This window comes from Kogia breviceps, chromosome 5, assembly GCF_026419965.1.
Source record: "Kogia breviceps isolate mKogBre1 chromosome 5, mKogBre1 haplotype 1, whole genome shotgun sequence".
NCBI lineage: Eukaryota > Metazoa > Chordata > Mammalia > Artiodactyla > Physeteridae > Kogia > Kogia breviceps.
Genome location: NC_081314.1, coordinates 30516690 through 30534328, shown reverse-complemented (window position 1 = coordinate 30534328; position 17639 = coordinate 30516690). Strand labels below are relative to the sequence as shown.

The 17639-nt window shown below is 45.0% G+C and overlaps 1 protein-coding gene across 2 annotated transcripts in view; it reads left to right on the top strand.

Moving 5' to 3' along the window:
- RFTN1 (raftlin, lipid raft linker 1) overlaps positions 1 to 17639 on the top strand; it is a 205274-nt gene that overhangs the window by 84432 nt on the left and 103203 nt on the right. The gene's annotated exons all lie outside the window — the stretch shown is intronic.

Below are 17639 nucleotides of genomic sequence, written 5' to 3'. Positions count from 1 at the left end.
AAATAAATGAATGAATAAATAAATAAAAACAATGAAGGTGGGATAGAAAGCACATTTTGTTTCTGTTGCTCTTGTAAAAATAAAAATTGGGGCTTCCCTGGTGGCGCAGTGGTTGAGAGTCCGCCTGCAGACGCAGGGGACACGGGTTCGTGCCCCAGTCTGGGAAAATTCCACGTGCCGCGGAGCGGCTGGGCCCGTGAGCCATGACCGCTGAGCCTGCGCGTCAGGAGCCTGTGCTCCGCAACGGGAGAGGCCACAGCAGTGGGAGGCCCGCGTACCGAAAAAAAAAAAAAAAAATTGAAAGCCTGGCAAAGGAAATCAGATCTGTCTTTTGGCCAGTTATCGTGGGAGAACTGACAACATGTGCTATATTTTAAAAAGAGAGTAGAACAACTGCCCGTCTTCCTTGCTTGCTTTGCGCGCTGAACAGATGTTTGTCTGGTGATCTCAGGAGGGACAGCTGTAGGGCGTGAGGCCGTGTGACGAAGACGGACCCCTCTCTCCTGGCCAGCAGAGTTCTTCACTTCTTCACGGCAGATCGAGCTCTGGGGCGCTCAGTCCATGTTAATTTATGTTAGAATTTGAAGTGAAAGGTGGCGTCCGCCTTTGCTAACGTCCAGAATTACCATGGTTTTTGCAGAGTGAAACTTTTCTCAATGTCTGCCTTTTTGGCATATTGGTTTCTTTATGTTGAGTGGCAGTGGGTCAATATCTGGTCAATCACAAGAGGAAATTGTTCTGGGACCCCTAGTGGTTTTAGGTCCCACTGACACATGGGACATACATGATGACAATAGGTCTCATTTACTGAGCGCTCACTGTGTGCCAGGCTTTGTAGGTATCACAGCATCCTTATAATCAGCCTATGAGGTATGTACTGATTTTATTTCCATTTTAAAGATGAGGAAGCTGAGGCCCAGACATGGAGTTAGTTATCAAGGTGGCAGAGATGGTAGCAAGCATCCTCCCCGGTAGGCTGACTCTTGTACCTGCATCTGAGCCCTGATGTGAAGCACCTGATGTGTTCCTGCGCCCATGATTCTGTGGATGACCACTTTATGAAAAAAAGTGGGAGATACATATTTTATTTTTATTTTATTTTATATATTTTTTGCGGTAGGAAGGCCTCTCACTGTTGTGGCCTCTCCCTTTGCGGAGCACAGGCTCTGGACGCGCAGGCTCAGCAGCCATGGCTTACGGGTCCAGCTGCTCCGCGGCATGTGGGATCTTCCCGGACCGGGCCACGAACCCATGTCCCCTGAACCGGCAGGCGGACTCTCAACCACTGCGCCACCCGGGAAGCCCTGATTTTTAGATAAGGTGGTAATTTCTGTACTCTACCTTTCCTCCATTTTACCACTTAACAGTCTTCAAATAAATCAGAATTTCAGAAAAGAGACAAAATAAGACCAACTTACCATGCGCCTTCCTAGTTACCTAAGACGTTCATTGGGCTCCAGTGTTTCTGTTCCTTAGGCCATTCCATTGGCCTTGATGTGTGGAGGGGACAAAAGTCCCCTCTGGTCAGGACACAGGAGTATCCCTCAGTATAATTCCACTATAGGTGATGCTAGCACAGGACTTGCCATGAAGTCAGCAGATCATAAACGAACTTGATTCTAAATGTGAAGGTGTCTTTTTTCCCCTTCTATGAGCAGTACTTCTCAAACTTTGATGTGCCTTCTTTGAACCTCCTGGGGATATTGTTCAAATGCAGAGTCTGATTCAGAAGGTCTGGGGTGGGACCTGGTACTCTACATTTCTAACACGTTCCCAGGTGATGCCAATGCTGGCGGTCCATGGACCACAATTAGAGTAGCAAGGGCATAAGGACCTGTCTACTTCTGTCTGGCTCAATGCCTGACACTCACCAATACCACTTGACTCCCAGAGAGAGTTTTGAGCACCAGGAAAAGGGAGAAAGCACATAGGGCACCTGATTGGAGGGCCTGTGTTCTGTGCTGCACTTGGCTCCTAGCAGGTGATGTAGTGTAAGGGACACGTCAGTAGATTTTTCTGGGCCTCCATTTTCTAGCTGGTACGATGTGGGATTTGTACTAAATGATTTGCAAGACCTGAGCCAACTCTACATTGTAGTCTGATTGGATGAAATGGGCAAGAAAGCTACTCTGCAGGAATAAGAAATAAACAATCCCATTTTAGGAATAGTTCATTGCAAGCCCGCGGTGGAGCTGGGGCATTCAGTAGGGGTTCTTTCCTCCCACTGAAGACAGGCCCTGAGCAAATGAACTTACTTTCCAGAAGAGAAAAATGGGTCAAGCTATTAAGAAGAAAGCGGCACGGGAGAGTTTTCAAGAAAGGGAAGATGACATTGTCCTTGAGTTTCAGTTCACTCTATCCAGAGTGTCTGGACCACCTGCCTGGATGACTTTAATGAACATTCCAGCTCCTTAATAAGCAGATACAGAGGAAGAATTGCTTGGATAACTTGGTGCCAGATCTTTGAAACTGGCCCCCACTCTTTTAAAGGAAGTTGCAAAAGCTTGGTAATTTGCCAAGTATGGTAATGAGAATGGTAATTTGCCATTCTCGTGACAAAAATGACCAACAGAATTTCCCCCACTTCTGTTTAGTATTGCATTATACAAATTTAAAGTTCAGGCATTTTCTCCCCTAGCAAATGCAATAACTGTATGTTTTTGCATCATGAGGAAAAGACTCGATGCTATGAAAAATAAACAAAACCCAGCAGAACATTTTCTGTATCAGTAGGGAGTTGTTTTTTTTTTTTTAAGTATTGATTTTAATCTAATGTTCATAAGGCAGCCTTTAGAAGCTCACTACCTGGTCTTTTAATTTATTTTTGGCCGCGTTGGGTCTTCGTTGCCACACGCAGGCTTTCTCTAGTTGCAGCGAGCCGGGGCTACTCTTCATTGCGGTGTGCAGGCTTCTCATTGCGGTGACTTCTCGTTGTGGAGCAACGGCTCTATGCGCCCGGGCTTCAGTAGTTGTGGCTCGCGGGCTCTAGAGCGCCGGCTCAGTAGTTGTGGTGCACAGGCTTAGTTGCTCCACGGCATGTGGGATCTTCCTGGACCAGGGTTTGAACCTGTGTCCCCTGCATTGGCAGGTGAATTCTTAACCACTGCACCACCAGGGAAGTCCAGTAGGGAGTTTAAGTAGTAAAAAATGAAACAAAGGAAATCTTATGTGATTAATTTTTAATATGAGCCGTTAATGGTATTTTTCACCAAGTCTGCCAAGGTTCTGACAGCTATAGATGCTGGTAAATGAAATGATTAGCTCTCAAAGAGGAGGTAAATGCCTTGGTTAATATTGTCTAAGTAGACAATATTGAAAGAGCTGTACATAAATTGTTTAGATTACTATCAGTTTAAATCAAGTTCATTAGCAAGAATCATCATGGAATGACTACTTGAAACTTGAATATCAACCTAATGTGTTTGAAAGGTGAACGTAAAGTTTGTAGCAAATAATTGGCCTTTGGGATCTGCGGTAAGAGCATGAAAAAAACCCCCAGAACCATACAAGCTTGCATTCACTCACTCACTCAATGAGTCATTTGCAGACATTTAGCTTGTGCTCTTTGTAAGGTATCGTGCTAGGGACTCTACTTGGTGGGAAGGGAGAGGATGCAGGTGCAAGATTCAACTGCCCGTGGAAACTGCCTTCCAGGTACCTGCAGTTTACTTGAGAAAATAAGACATCCCTCATGCCGTGGGAGTTTGGAAAAAGGAGAAGTCACCTTCTGCTGGAAAGAAAAACTAGGGAAATGTTTCAGGAGGAAACATTTCTTTCGGGTAGGTGTAGGAGTAATATGTCTGAAGTGAGAAGAGTTTATTCAAGTCTCACAATGAAATGTTTTCTAGTGAATTTTGAGTAATTTGAGAGCATCATAGACAGTCTAACTGTTATTCCCAAAGCAGAGTGCAGTAATGTTCCTCTGAGGCCTCTGCCATTTTGATAAATTTCACTTCAATCCATGAAAAATTGCCTGATCCTTTGTTTTGAAAATGTTGATAACTGCCATTCCATTTTAAGATGGCAGGCCAAACCACACATCTGAGTCAGTTGTTCTTGATCCTAAGTGTGTTCAATTGAGTCAGTCAGTGGCTTTAAAAACTGACTCAAGAACGAATAGCTGAATATGAGATATTTGGTAAGTAAAAGGGCGATTGTACTTCCTTCTCTCAGGTCTTTCTTAGGAACACAGAGTGATTTGCATCAGACAATGTAGTTGCATTCACTCTGATTTCTAAGTACATTTAAGTTGTGCTTCATTTTGTTCGGGCAGTTTTCCTTAGAAAGAGTTGCCAAAGATCTTAAAACTTGATGGCTAAGAGAAGTCAGTTATTAAAATGTCACTCTGATGTTTCATGAGTGTGGGTTTAATTCTAGGTCGCTTTATGGTTGTAGACATAAGTACAGAAATGAATTGTGCTGCTTCATTTTTCAGCTGTTACAAACTGTCGTTGTTCACACACAGAGCTAGTTCAGGGTGTCATTGATGTGTTTTTTCATCACTAATGGGTTGAAGCCATTTGGGTCCAGGTCCCCTGGAATAATGCCTTATATGGTACAGGGAACCAGGACATTTGAGCCCTCTGTCGACATTCATCAGGTGCCTTTTGGCCTAGGGTCAGGGAGTGGGGCACACAGAGGAGCTGCAGCTAATGTGGGGGGGTGGGATTCCGAAACCCTAGTGGAGGGTGAAAAACGCATATAATCAAAGCTGCCCTTGAAAATCTCTTTAATTGCCCGTGAAATGTAATCCTGTAGCATCTCTCTACCCGATGATGCAGGCTTTCCTTCAGGACTAGATCAGATTGGTGTTTCCAACAGTGAGCCCCGTGGGGAATAAGTCGGTTTGGGTTTAGAGTGAGTGTTCACTAGAATCACACCTAGGGTGGTGAGATGCTTGCACCTGGAGAGGCGTCTCTGGGAACTAAGATAGAGAGAAGAGGATCTCCCCCCCTCCCCCTGCCCCGCCCGCGGCTGTCTCACATCCATTCTGGAACACATCTGCCTGGGACTAGAATAACTAGCACCGTTTTAAGTGGTAAACGTTTCCGCCCTTTCAGTTAGATTTTTTTTTCTAAGATAAATGAGCAAAGATCACTCTAAAGAGCTCCCAGCTCTCAAGAAACTTATCTGCTAGGAAGATGTAAAGGCTATATGCAAATTATGTGAATGCCCAGCTGAATCTGTGGGTCTTGGTTTTTGTCTCTCACCTGGAATGTGTTAATGGGGAGGCTTCAGAAAAGGAGGCTCCAGTGACTCCCATGTGCTCTGGGTCTGGACTGATGGGTAGATTTGAACAGGGGCACCAGGGGTGGCAAGGGCCTCCCAGGCAGGGGGACTGGCCCAGGGGAACCTGGAGCCTGGAAAAGCAGACCACAGATGATGTGGGGTGACTGGAGCGTGAGGTCCAGAGGGGGACGGGGAAAAAAGGCATGAGAAGGGTGAGGTCCTGGATCAGGAGGCCTCTGATGGCCAGGCTAAGAAGTTTGAACTTTATCCTGAAGTCAGTGGGGAACCACTGCAATATTTTTGTTTTGTTTTAGAGGAACAACCATTGGAAGTGCTGAGTTTCCAAAAGCCTAAGAGGGGAAGAAAACGGAAGCTGAGAACACATGGTACCTTGTCATGGTGGGAGGTGATGGGTAGCTCAAGTCGGCTGTAGTGAGAAGGTGAGGGTATGTGTCCCATAGGAGGAAATACTGGATCTAATGTTTAGCTAGAAAGGGACGGCATGGAGGAAGAGGGAGAATCGAAGTCTAAGTGAGCTTTTGGCTCCGAGGGGCTGGGAGGGGTAACTGGAGGGGGCAGGGGTGTGTCTGGGTGGGGTTTTCCCAGGTGCAGACCCCAGAGGAGGCTTAACATGCAAGTGATTATTAAGGAAGTGCTCCCAGGAGGAATCAGGAGCAGGGTCGTGGGGCAGGGCAGGGGAGGTAGCCAGCAAGGGTGGCTGGTCCTCTGGGGAGCAGGGAGTCCACCCTGAGGCTGGGGATCTGGCTCTCACACTCCTGCATCCAGGAGCTGCTGGCCGCGAGCTTCCCCACACACTTCCAGGTCTGGGGCACATCCAGGGGAAGCAGCTCCAATGGCCAAAGATGACTGCAAATCACGCAGAAGCTGGGGGGACACACAGAACCAGGAGGGGGGATGGGAGGGACCTGGGTGGAAAATGGAAAGCATCCACCGTAGGAGGAGATGAATGGCGTCAGTTGGGTCGCATTGTGTTTTGGCTGTTGCTGGTGGCACATGCCCCTGGGAGGTGTCCCCCGGGGAGCTGGGAGCCAGGAGAGAAAGCCGAGCTGGGGGAGGCTGTGGAAAGCCATGTGAGGCCAGGATGTGCCCCCTTCTGCGTTGCTGAACGAGCCCTAGCTGCTGTGGTCCTCATTTTCTGTACCAGATGCTCCCAGTGATCCTTAGAAGGGCTTGCTGAGAGCTGTGCTGAGTTGCTCTCTTCCAAACGGACCATATGCTTGGAGCCTGAGAAGTTTTTCCTCTCCGACTGCACCAGCAAGCTGTCCTCACAAGTACTTAGGAGGAGCACAGAGGCTTAACTGAGTCAACTCTGGCTGCTCAGTGTCAAGTGCTGCGGAGAGAGATAATTCCGTTGGTGTTTTGCTGTTTTATTTCTAGGAAAGCAAATCTCAGTGTTTAGTTTTCCCCCTTGTTTCCCTTCTGAGGGTAGGATTCTGAAATCTTGACGACTCTGCCTTTGTCCTAAGACAGGGGCTTACAACACAGGTACCTACAGGGGCCAGGCTCCTTGAGTGAGGACTCTCGGGTATTGGAGAGCCCATGCCTGCCTATCTCTGCTCCGTTGTAGCCAAGTGTTGCCAGATGTACTTTTTTTAAAGAAAAACCAGAAATCTGGATTTTTATGTGAAAACTTCTCTTTTTTAACCGTTGCCTAGCTTTTTCAAAATAACATTGTGTATCCCTGACCCACCCCACTGGCTGCCATCCTGTAACCTTTAAGATTTCTGTGTGGTGCTTGCTTCGGGCGAGTTCATCACCCACCCTTTGAGGTGCCTGTTCTCCTTTCACACACAGCAATCATCAGACTTCTGACTCTCTTGTTACTGTTTTTCGTATGTCTGCCCACCTCCCCTCCCCCTTGCTAAATCTTCTTTCGTCTTTGGATTCCCATTACTTACTTAGAGTGCCAGGTGCTGAGTAGGTGTGGATCAATAGAATTTTCTTGAATTGAGTGGAATAAAACCGTGCCGTGGAATTTTGCTACCATCTTTCACTAAACGACCATAATTCCATTGAAAGGTGGATTTGTCTTTGGTTTACATATCTAACCAGTACCAAAAGTGCATCTTGTTAATGTAGCCACACAGCAGCATGGATCCCAAGTAATGGAACACAAACACACACACACACACACACACACACACACACACACACACACACACAGAGAGAGAGAGAGAGAGAGAGAGAGAGAGAGAGAGAAGATCCTTTCATTGCCAAATAGCAATGATTTGCGACAAGAGTAATGTACGTGATTTTTCCCTTTTTTTTTTTTTTTTTTTTTTTTTTAAACCATCCAAAGGATGGCCTTCAAAGGAAGGGAAATCTTTGTGGACCTTAAGTGGAGTACAAATGCATTACCTTGCTGTATGGTCAGGCCAATAAAGATGGCTGTTCTCTCGCTCTCTGTACTTCCCCTGCTTGACCAGTACCTGCTTCACCTATACCCTACTCACAGGAGTGCCCTTCTTAAGTACTTGCCCCAGACCCCAGCTAGTAGTGGTTCTTATCAAGGGACAGTAAGACGGTGCCCCTCTGCTGGTTTCCCCAGTAACGGATGAGGCAACCTGATGTAATCCCCCTATAACTGGTAACCTCCCCTCTCGCTGGGTGTGAAGCCTGCCTTCAGGTTCTGCCTGCCTTTGGCCACACAAGGTAGGGTGTCCCTCCAAGACCTTGCTTTCAGACGTGTAAGCTCCCCCATCCATGAAACCACTGATGTCTCTGTTGGTGACTCAGGGCTCTTTCTTCCGTCTTAAGGTTTTAAAGCCGGGCAAGTGCAGGCCTTGTAGGCCTGTGGGATGCAGCCCAACGATTGCCTTTTTTTTTTTTATAGCCCACAAGGTAACATGAACCTTTTCTTTGGCATTTGAAAAGGGCAGAATTGGGAAAGTACAAAATTATATTGGAACTGAACAGAAAATTCTTTTAAAAATTATAGTCAAAAGTGTCCTCTTTAAGAGGCCTTGAGTCTCTTCATGTCTAATTTCTACCAATTACTTTGACCCTTGGGAGAATTATGGGGCTTCTAGAAAGAGGTTTCATAATTAAATGAAATACACAGGGGCTGGGGGCGCCTTCTGGGATGTGCCCTAGAAAACGCTCACACGCGAGGCTGGGCTTCAGCCTGGGGCATCTGATTGTTGGAATCACATGTAGGGAGGAAAAGTAATGCTGGGCCTAGTGGTGACTGACACGTGTTACTGTGGTGGAAAAACCACAGCAGCTGGTTTATTCCCAGAGAGCAGAGACTGAGGATGGGAGACTCAAAGTTCTTTTCTTAAATCAGGCAGGGAATAAAGGTGTTTGTTTAGCGTGGAGGTTGTTTGGGGTTCGGATTTGGGAAGGGCCCCGCTCTTTGCCCATGGCTGCCCCTAGCTGCTGGCGTGGGAGCATCCTTCATCAGCTTTCTCAAGCTTCCCAAGGTGTCCGGAGAACTTGATTAGCTCTCCGGGGCTGCCGCCCGGCCCCCTACAGAGCTGTCAAGACTCACTGAAGATTACCTTAATGTATCCCTCCTATTTTCCCATCTCACTCCTGAGTGACACTCTTTTCTGGTGTGTTGAAGTTTCAGGATTCACTGTTAATTATTGTGTTTGCACTTTCCAATCTAATATGCCGGCATAAAGCCACATTCTCCTGGGGAAAGACAGTTTTTTCCCATCCACACCCCTAAATGGCTTGCCTACCTATTCTTCTTCTGTCTCTCCAAGTGTCAGTCTTTATCCCAGTGGAGAGAACAGGAAAGCCGTGCGTGGTTTGCGTGAGATCTCATTTCCCTCCCCTGTTTGATCGCTGTCCTCGATTGCCTATGTCTTTCCCCTCATTTTATACTTTATTTATTTTTTTGCCTCCTCTGAGAGAGAGAATTAGCATACTAGTGATTTCCAGTCTTTCTCAGAAGTCGTTTGGAATGGCAGAGCACAGCGAGCAGATATCCAAAACGCAGCAGCGCCAACACTACATTTCTTTGAAGTTTCCTGTTGATCTTAAAACCTGCGCGAATACTACGGTACCATGACATGTCTGTATTTGTTTTAAAATAAAGTAAATAATAGCCCTCTCTCCTCCCACACTGTACATACAATCTTTAAATTAAAATGGACTCTAGGGGGCTTCCCTGGTGGCGCAGTGGTTGAGAGTCCGCCTGCCGTTGCAGGGGACACGGGTTCGTGCCCCGGTCCGGGAAGATCCCACATGCCGCGGAGCGGCTGGGCCCGTGAGCCATGGCCGCTGAGCCTGCGCGTCCGGAGCCTGTGCTCCTCAACGGGAGAGGCCACAACAGTGAGAGGCCCGCGTACCGAAAAAAAAAAATAAATAAAAAAAATAAAAATAAAATAAAATGGACTCTAGGAAGGTTTATTATGTGACATTGCAGGTGGGTTATAGGGACGCTTGCTGTTATGAGGGCCATGTGCACACAATATAGGTCATTTGGTTGCACACAATTTTACTTGTGTTAGATTTTTGTATTTGCACGCCTATTCCATATTAGATTTAGGAACTCACATTGTCTTCCTGGCAAAGTCTTTTTTGTCTTTACTCTTCTTTGTCAATCAGAGGTAACTTAGATTGTGTCTGTTTCTCAAGCTAAGAAAGATGCAGTGGGCATTACCAGTGTTGGGGCCTGGAAAAGACTAGTACTCATTCAATTTTGCATTTTTAGCTATGAATGCAGCAGCAGGTGAGGAATAACTTCCAGACCCATATAAGTACATTGTAGGTGATTGCAGCATTCTTGAGATCTTGATGTAATGATTATCTCTATGATCTATCTAGCTGTTTTCTATAATTTTTTAAATGGTTGAAAGATGGAACCATTTTACAAAGAGGTAAATGCTGTAATGTGATTTAGTGGAGTACATCATTTCATTTGCTTCCTATTCGGCGACCACGGGATGGAACTTAAAATGGCTACAAAGATTTAAAAACCAAATTAGTAACTCCTATTCATACAACACCTGTTTCTGAGGGCCTGAGAGCACTTTTGCTTCATTCCTGTGTGTGTTAAGTGTTATAATTTTGTCTCACTATGTCCTCATGATGGTTGTTTTTTGTCGTTAATATTTGTTGAAAACATTATGCGTTCAGCCGAGGTTTTAGACTTCCTCTATTTTATAGCTAAAAGGTACTATTAACTTCCATTATTCCTTGCTTCCATTTTATTTCCTAAGAAAATTAGACTGAAGAAGTTACTAAGGACTTCTCAGTACTGAAGCGTGGGGCAGGTGAGTGGGAGGGTGTGGTGGGGATGGGACTTATGTTCCACCTTGAGGCTCATGGCTCAGAAATACACCATCTTTCAGCTCAGGGGCCCGGAGCTTATGGAAGGTTCCTCGGAGAATTCCCAGAATCCTCTGGGCTTCGCAGTATCGAGGGTCCCGGTAGCAAGGCTATGGGACCACAGGCCTGGTTACCCCCAAGCTGGTTTCAGGACATAGGCCTGCCACTACAAACCAGCTGGAGCCCCTCAAATGGCTCCATTCAGCAGGCTAGCTGGGCCTTGTCAGTTTCTGCACTGAACAGTTGTATGCAAATGATGGTTCTAAGGCCATTAGTGTACTATTTCCCTCTGTTTCCTAAAAGCAAAAGCAAAATATACTAGGCGTCTGTGTCTTCTAAGGTAGTGAACCTTGTAAGAGAGAATGAGGTGAGCACAATCTGTGCTCTGGGGAGATTTATAACAACTTGAAATTTTCATCTTTGACTTCTATAGTTTGAGTCCCCGAAATTGCTCTGTCAGGCAACCTGGATCTTAACAAAAAGTGAACAAAAAGCCCAGTTTTCTTGTGAAGAGCATTTATATGTTTGCAGGTACTTCTTTTTTTAAAAAAAAATTATTTTATTGAAGTATAGTTGATTTATAATATTTTATTAATTTCTGCTGTACAGCAAAGTGATTCAGTTATACATAGATATACATTCTTTTTTTCATATTCTTTTCCATTATGGTTAATCCCAGGATATTGAATATAGTTCCCTGTGCTATACAGTAGGGCCTTGTTGTTTATCCATCCTATATATAATAGTTTGCATCTGCTAATCCCAAACTCCCACTCCATACCTCCCCCACACCCCTCCCCCTTGGCAACCACAAGTCTGTTCTCTATGTCTGTGAGTCTGCTCTGTTTTGTAGATAAGTTCATTAGTGTCATATTGACATTTTAGACTCACAGGCACTTTTTTTTTTTTTTTTTGTGGTACACGGGCCTCTCACTGTTGTGGCCTCTCCCGTTGCGGAGCACAGGCTCCGGACGCGCAGGCTCAGCGGCCATGGCTCACGGGCCCAGCCGCTCCGCGGCATGTGGGATCTTCCCGGACCGGGGCACGAACCCGTGTTCCCTGCATCGGCAGGCAGACTCTCAACCACTGCGCCACCAGGGAAGCCCTACAGGCACTTCTTAATATGATTTACCATTTATGTTATCGGCCATAATAGCTACCATTTATTTATTGTTGTGGCCAGAGTCCCTGCTCTTTGCTTCATGGTGTGCCTTGTCTTTCCTCTTGAAAGCCAAGATGAAGAAAACGGTACTTTCTTCAGAGTCACCCTTCTGATGGCATGGAGGAGCCAGGCTTCTCATCAGGATCTTTCTACTTCTAACACTGTTCCTCTTTAACTTTGTAATCATTAGGGTTAGGGTTTGGGTAGGATTTCTCAGCCTACATAGTTTCTCAACTGTTGACATTTTGGGCCAGGGACCGTCCTGTGAGTTATAGGGTATTTGGCAGCATTCCTGGCCTCTGCCCACTTGATGCCAATAGCAAACACCCCCCCGCTTCCTGCCCTTGCAGTTATGACAATCAGAAATGTTTCCGGATGTTATGAAATGACCCTGAACAGGCAAAACTGCTGCCCCTAGTTGAGAACCACTGGATTAGTGTGAGGGTGTGAGGTAAGGGGTCTAACTGTATTTTCTTTTTTTTTTTTTTTTTTTTTTTTGCGGTATGCGGGCCTCTCACCGTTGTGGCCTCTCCCGCTGCGGAGCACAGGCTCCGGACGCGCAGGCCTAGCGGCCATGGCTCACCGGCTTAGTCGCTCCGCGGCATGTGGGATCTTCCCGGACCGGGGCACGAACCTGTGTCTCCTGCATCAGCAGGCAGATTCCCAACCACTGCGCCACCAGGGAAGCCCTAACTGTATTTTCTTCTACCTTTGTCAACAGCATTTATTGTATTAACCTAACTTGGTGAATGAAATGCCACCTTTATCATAGGTTGGATTTCTGCATACACCCTAATTTATTCCCGATTCTTTATTGTTCCTTTGATCTATTGATTGATTTTTGTGCTAATCCCGTTTTCTTCAGTTCCCAGTAAACCCTGTTGAAATTGTAATTTCATTTACTTACTAATCTGAGAAGAATTTCTACCAGGTGTTTTTAAGATCATAGAGTTCAATATTATTGTTGGAAGTACATTTTTTATTCTAGAGCTTTGTGATTATTCTGAAAATTCTATGCACCGTCTAGACCAGTGGTTACCAAAGGTGGTAGACATACCACATACCTATGTTGAAAGAGAATTGAAGCTTCTGTGTATGTTTATTTATACTGAAAAATTAGGAGAGAAATTATGCATTACCAATATTTAGCATTCAGGTTGAAGGTGATACCCTGGCTGGGTGTAGATGTCAGAGGGTCCCTGTCTGTGTGAAGTGGGGTGTGACGGGGTGGGGGTGGGGGATCCTGGAGGAGACTGGGGTCAGAGGAACACTTGCAGCTGAGAACCCAGGGAAGTGGATTTGTGGATTATGTTTGTAGTTTTAACTAAGTTAGCCCTGATGAAATAAACACATGGCTTAAAAAATTCCTGTAAATTCATTGCAGATTGAAGAGAACACAGAATACAAGTAATGTAAATGTGAAATTCTCCTCCCTCGCCCCTCCCTTATCTTGTTCTTTGTCCTTGGAACACCACGCCTCTCTCCCCCTCTCTGTCTCTCTCTCTTTCCCTCTCTCTCTCTCTTTCTCTCTCTCCCTCTGTCTCTCTCTCTTTCTCCCTCTCTCTCTCTCTCTCTCTCTCTCTCTCTCTCTCTCTCTCACACACACACACACACACACACACACACACACACACACACCACTGGCCACATCGATCCTTCTCTCACTGTGTGTAAGAGCTTCCTTGGTGACCTAAAAAAATCGATGCCTACCTATTCCAATCTGACAAAAGATGGCCAAAGAATTTTAGAATCATCAAGAAGACATTTTGCAATGTGGATTTACTTCCACGATTGTTAACAGTGAATCTCATTTCAAGTGTATCTTATGCCTTGGAGTATTAATTACTAATAATAGGGACCTATTGCGACTACACTTTTAAAATATTGCTTATTTCATCTGTTTCTCTTCTTCTAAATGTTTTGTTTTGTGTGCATTGTTTTCTAACATAGGTAAGATGTTGGTACAGTAGTACTCAGGGGACTTTTACTTGAGGGTTTTGTGATCAAAAGCTTTGGAGACCACCCATTCACGAGGCTTCCAGGTCACACTGGTGGTTCCAGAAGCAGTTCCAGTCTTTACCTTGGTCTCTGCACCGGCAGCCTCTTAGAAATGCAGATCCCAGGCCCCACCCACATCTGCTGACTCCGAATTTTCATTTTAACCGGATCCCAGGGGATCTATGTGTGCATCAAAGTTTCAGAACGGAGCTAAACTGTGCTTTTCTGTTAGGGAGCCCCTAGGCACATATTATCAATGAAAATTAATTAAAATTAAATAAAATTAAGCATTCATTCCCTCAGTGGCACTCGCCACATTTTAGGTGCTCAGTAGCAACATCCGGGTAGTGGCTACTGTATTGGGCAGTGCAGAGATGGAACACTTCCATCGTCTTAACTCAGCAGGTTGGAGGGTGCGGGTAGGAAGACCCAGAAAAGAAGGAAACGATGAGCAAACTTGAATAGGGATGTGTGCGTTAACCGTAAATAAAGAAGAGACTTCCTGTCACTCAGCTGGACGTGGCTGGTGAGAGTCTTAAGAAGGGCATTCACGTGTGTGGCTACTGCTGTTATTTTTGTTTGCAGAAAATGTGACTTTTCTGAACCAGTAAGTACCAGGCAGACCTGCCTTTATTCAGTGTTATCTTTGTGAAGAAATAATATTTATGCATCAGTACTACTAGTTGTCATTTCCACATGTTTCAGAGTCAGTGAGGAGCCTTGCAGGGTTCATGAGAAAGCAGGACCCTGCCCCAAGTCCGATTTCGTGTGGCGGTGGTCCTCTTTGCTGTAGTCCGGTGTGGTGGGGTTGAATTTCTCTCACAGCTACATTATACAGGGACCACTGGGGGTAAAACTTGTTTTTCTTGCCTTTTAAGGTTAAAGGTGAACTCCTTGTGTTGTGCAGTCACTGATGGCTTATCTACCAGAGAGCCGGCTCGAGCAGTAAAGAGTGAGGCAGGATGTGGCAAGATTTCTCTAGAATAAATAGCAGCCGTGGCTCGTTAGGGGCCCATGATGCCTTGCACCCGCTTGGCAGTGCACAGCTCCCTGGGAGAGTGTGTGGTTAGAGTATCATGTGCACATCTCCCCCATCATCTCTGGAATGTTCCAGGGGATACCAAACCCTTATCCACAGATGGGGTGCATGTCTACTGGTGAAAAAAGAAGGGAGAAGAAAGACCAGTGACCCATCTACGAGTTGTTTCTTTCTCTCTGCTTCCTACTTCAGCACTCCCCTGATAAACTCTGTAATTAGGTGCTTTATTGAAAGATTCACTAGGATTTGTTTACTTGACTTTTTTCTTCTTCCAGCATTTCTCAAGCTTCACTATTAGGGGAAACTTTTGACTCCAGCAACCTCATTTTGTTTTTGTAGATTTGGTTCACTTTGCAAAGAGGAGGTCACAGAGATTATTGGAACCTTTTCCCCGTTGACCTGAGAGCATCTTTGGGAGCAACAGTTTATTCCCCTCCCCCAACCCAACCACCAGCACCTGCAGGGACAAGACACACCTCAACTCTCTCTCCCATCCATCAACTTCCTCTACAAAAATTTTAGCTCTCATTTCTGCTCTCCTAAAATGTTCTTCCAACTCCTCCTCCATCATACGCAATGCTGCTTGCTTAATCTTCCTAATATCTGTACTTCCGTTATCTTCTTTTACCTAAGACCATCCATGACTCCCCTTTAGCTCAGAATGAAGGCCAGTCCCGTCCTGTAGCGACACACCCCTGTCCTTTCTTTCCAACCCCATTTCTCACTTTCTGCTCCAGCCAGCACTGCAGGGCCCACATAACAGATCTATTCCAATAGCAAATTCACCCATACATTCGCGAGGCTCGTGTTTACTGATCCAGCCGAATTAGCATAAACAAACCTCACCTTCACGTATCTTTTACCAAACTGACCTATTTATTAGTTCCACCATGTAACTCATGCTTTTTTTCCATCTAGATCCTTCCTAATTTCTGTTCTCAGTGCCTATCCATTGTCCCATGACTAATTTTCACACAGCTTCAAAGACTCTGCTTACTTGCTCTTTGCTTTTTAAAACTCCCTGATCCCTGACTGTGGAAGCAACTGAACCTTCATAGCTCTTCTCTATGGTTAGAATAAATAGCAGTGTTGGGTAGTTAGATGCCCATAGACTCTAAGTTTCTTTTTTTTTATTATTGAAGTGTAGTTGATTTACAAAATTATATGTTTCAGGTGTACGGCATAGTGATTCACAATTTTTAATTAAAGGTTATGCTCCATTTATAGTTATTATAAAATATTGGCTATATTCCCTGTGTTGTACCATATCTCCTTGTAGCTTATTTGGTACCCAATAGTTTGTACCTCTGAAGCCCCTCTGCCTATGTTGCCCCTCCCCCTTTCCCTCTCCCCACTGGTAACCACTAGTTTGTTCTCCATATCTGGGAGTCTGTTTCTTTTTTGTTATATTCACCAATTTGTTTTATTTTTCAGAGTCCACGTTTAAGCAATAACATGCAGTATTTTTCTTTGACATTTCACTAAACAAAATATGAGACTGTAAGTTTCTTGAGAGGATATAACTCCAGCCCTTCCTGTGGTCAGTGGCCAAGCAAGTGATAAGCTCATGAAACTAAAAAAGCCTTCTTTTCCTTTCACGGATAGATCTTTCTCAGATGTGTAGTTCATTTTCCTCCCTACTACTCCTTTAAAACAACAACAACAACACCACACCATTCTGATCATTCTACTTGAACCTGGCATTGCCTTGAGGGAAAAATCTGAAAATTCCGTCCTGTTTCCCAGAGATAGAGAATTTGCTTCTGTCAACTGACATTTAGTGATTTTTTTTTTCTCTCATTGGAGAAGTGCCTAGTAATCTAAGTTTGTGTTTGTCACCATTTCTTTCTGATTGTTCCTCAATGAAGCAAAAATAGCCCTACAGATGAACTGCACATTCTCTCTCGTTTCTTTTCATAACTCAAGTTCAAACTGTGCTTTGTGTCCTGGGAAAAAGAAGATGTTGCTTCAACTCATGATCTTTGAAGTTATCTAAGGGATTAATGAGCTGAAGTGAGATCTGTTACATGTTTATTGTTTAAAAGAAGTGTGTATGATAGTTTTTATTAACATGTTTATTGTTTAAAAGGATAGTTTATAGTAGACTATAAACAGGCATCTGCTTTTTAGTGGCCTGATTTCAGCTCTGTCCATGAGACCAAAATAGGTATTCAGCTTACTGCTTGACATTTGATCTGAATAATTTGAGGATTAACCCTTTATGACTGTAACTCATAAAGTGTTTGCTTGCAAACATGTTTTTTTAATGGCTTAGAAAAGGGTTCTGTCCCAGCCACTGTGAAATCAGACAGGGTCAGTGTCGATGTCCTGACCACGGTCATGGGGAGTGGGGAGGAGAAGAATCTGCCAGGTCATTACAATGGGTGAAATATCGGACTTGGGTTTAGGGTTCGTTACTCTGACAATGATACAGTTGGATAATCTGTTCACTCTTATCTCTTGCCTGGCATCCAGCCTCTGTGACTCACATTGGAGCATCGTGTATGGAACCCAGAGGCCTGGGACTGATGGTCCAGAGGTCAGATTCTGTCCCAAAGGTGTTGGATTACTTAATAGTAATAAACATCGTTTGGAGCCAAAATTTGACATTTGTGGACACCAAAAAACATGATGTAATGACTCCTTTAAAAAAGTTAGAAGATTTGGCAACCCCGGCCTGGAGTTCCTAGTAATGGTTGGGATAGAAACTGCCCAGCTCACCATGGTTTCCACTGCTCCCATCGGCTCCCCAGTATGGGGGTGACTCGGCCGTGCCACTTGACATCACCTGTGCACTGGGACTTTTCCCTTGGTGGGTCAAGTTTCTCTGTAGCCACGTCGCTCTCAGAAATGGGAATGTGGAAGGGAGTCAGACAGGACTCTGTGTTTGGAGAAAAATAGGAGAGAGCA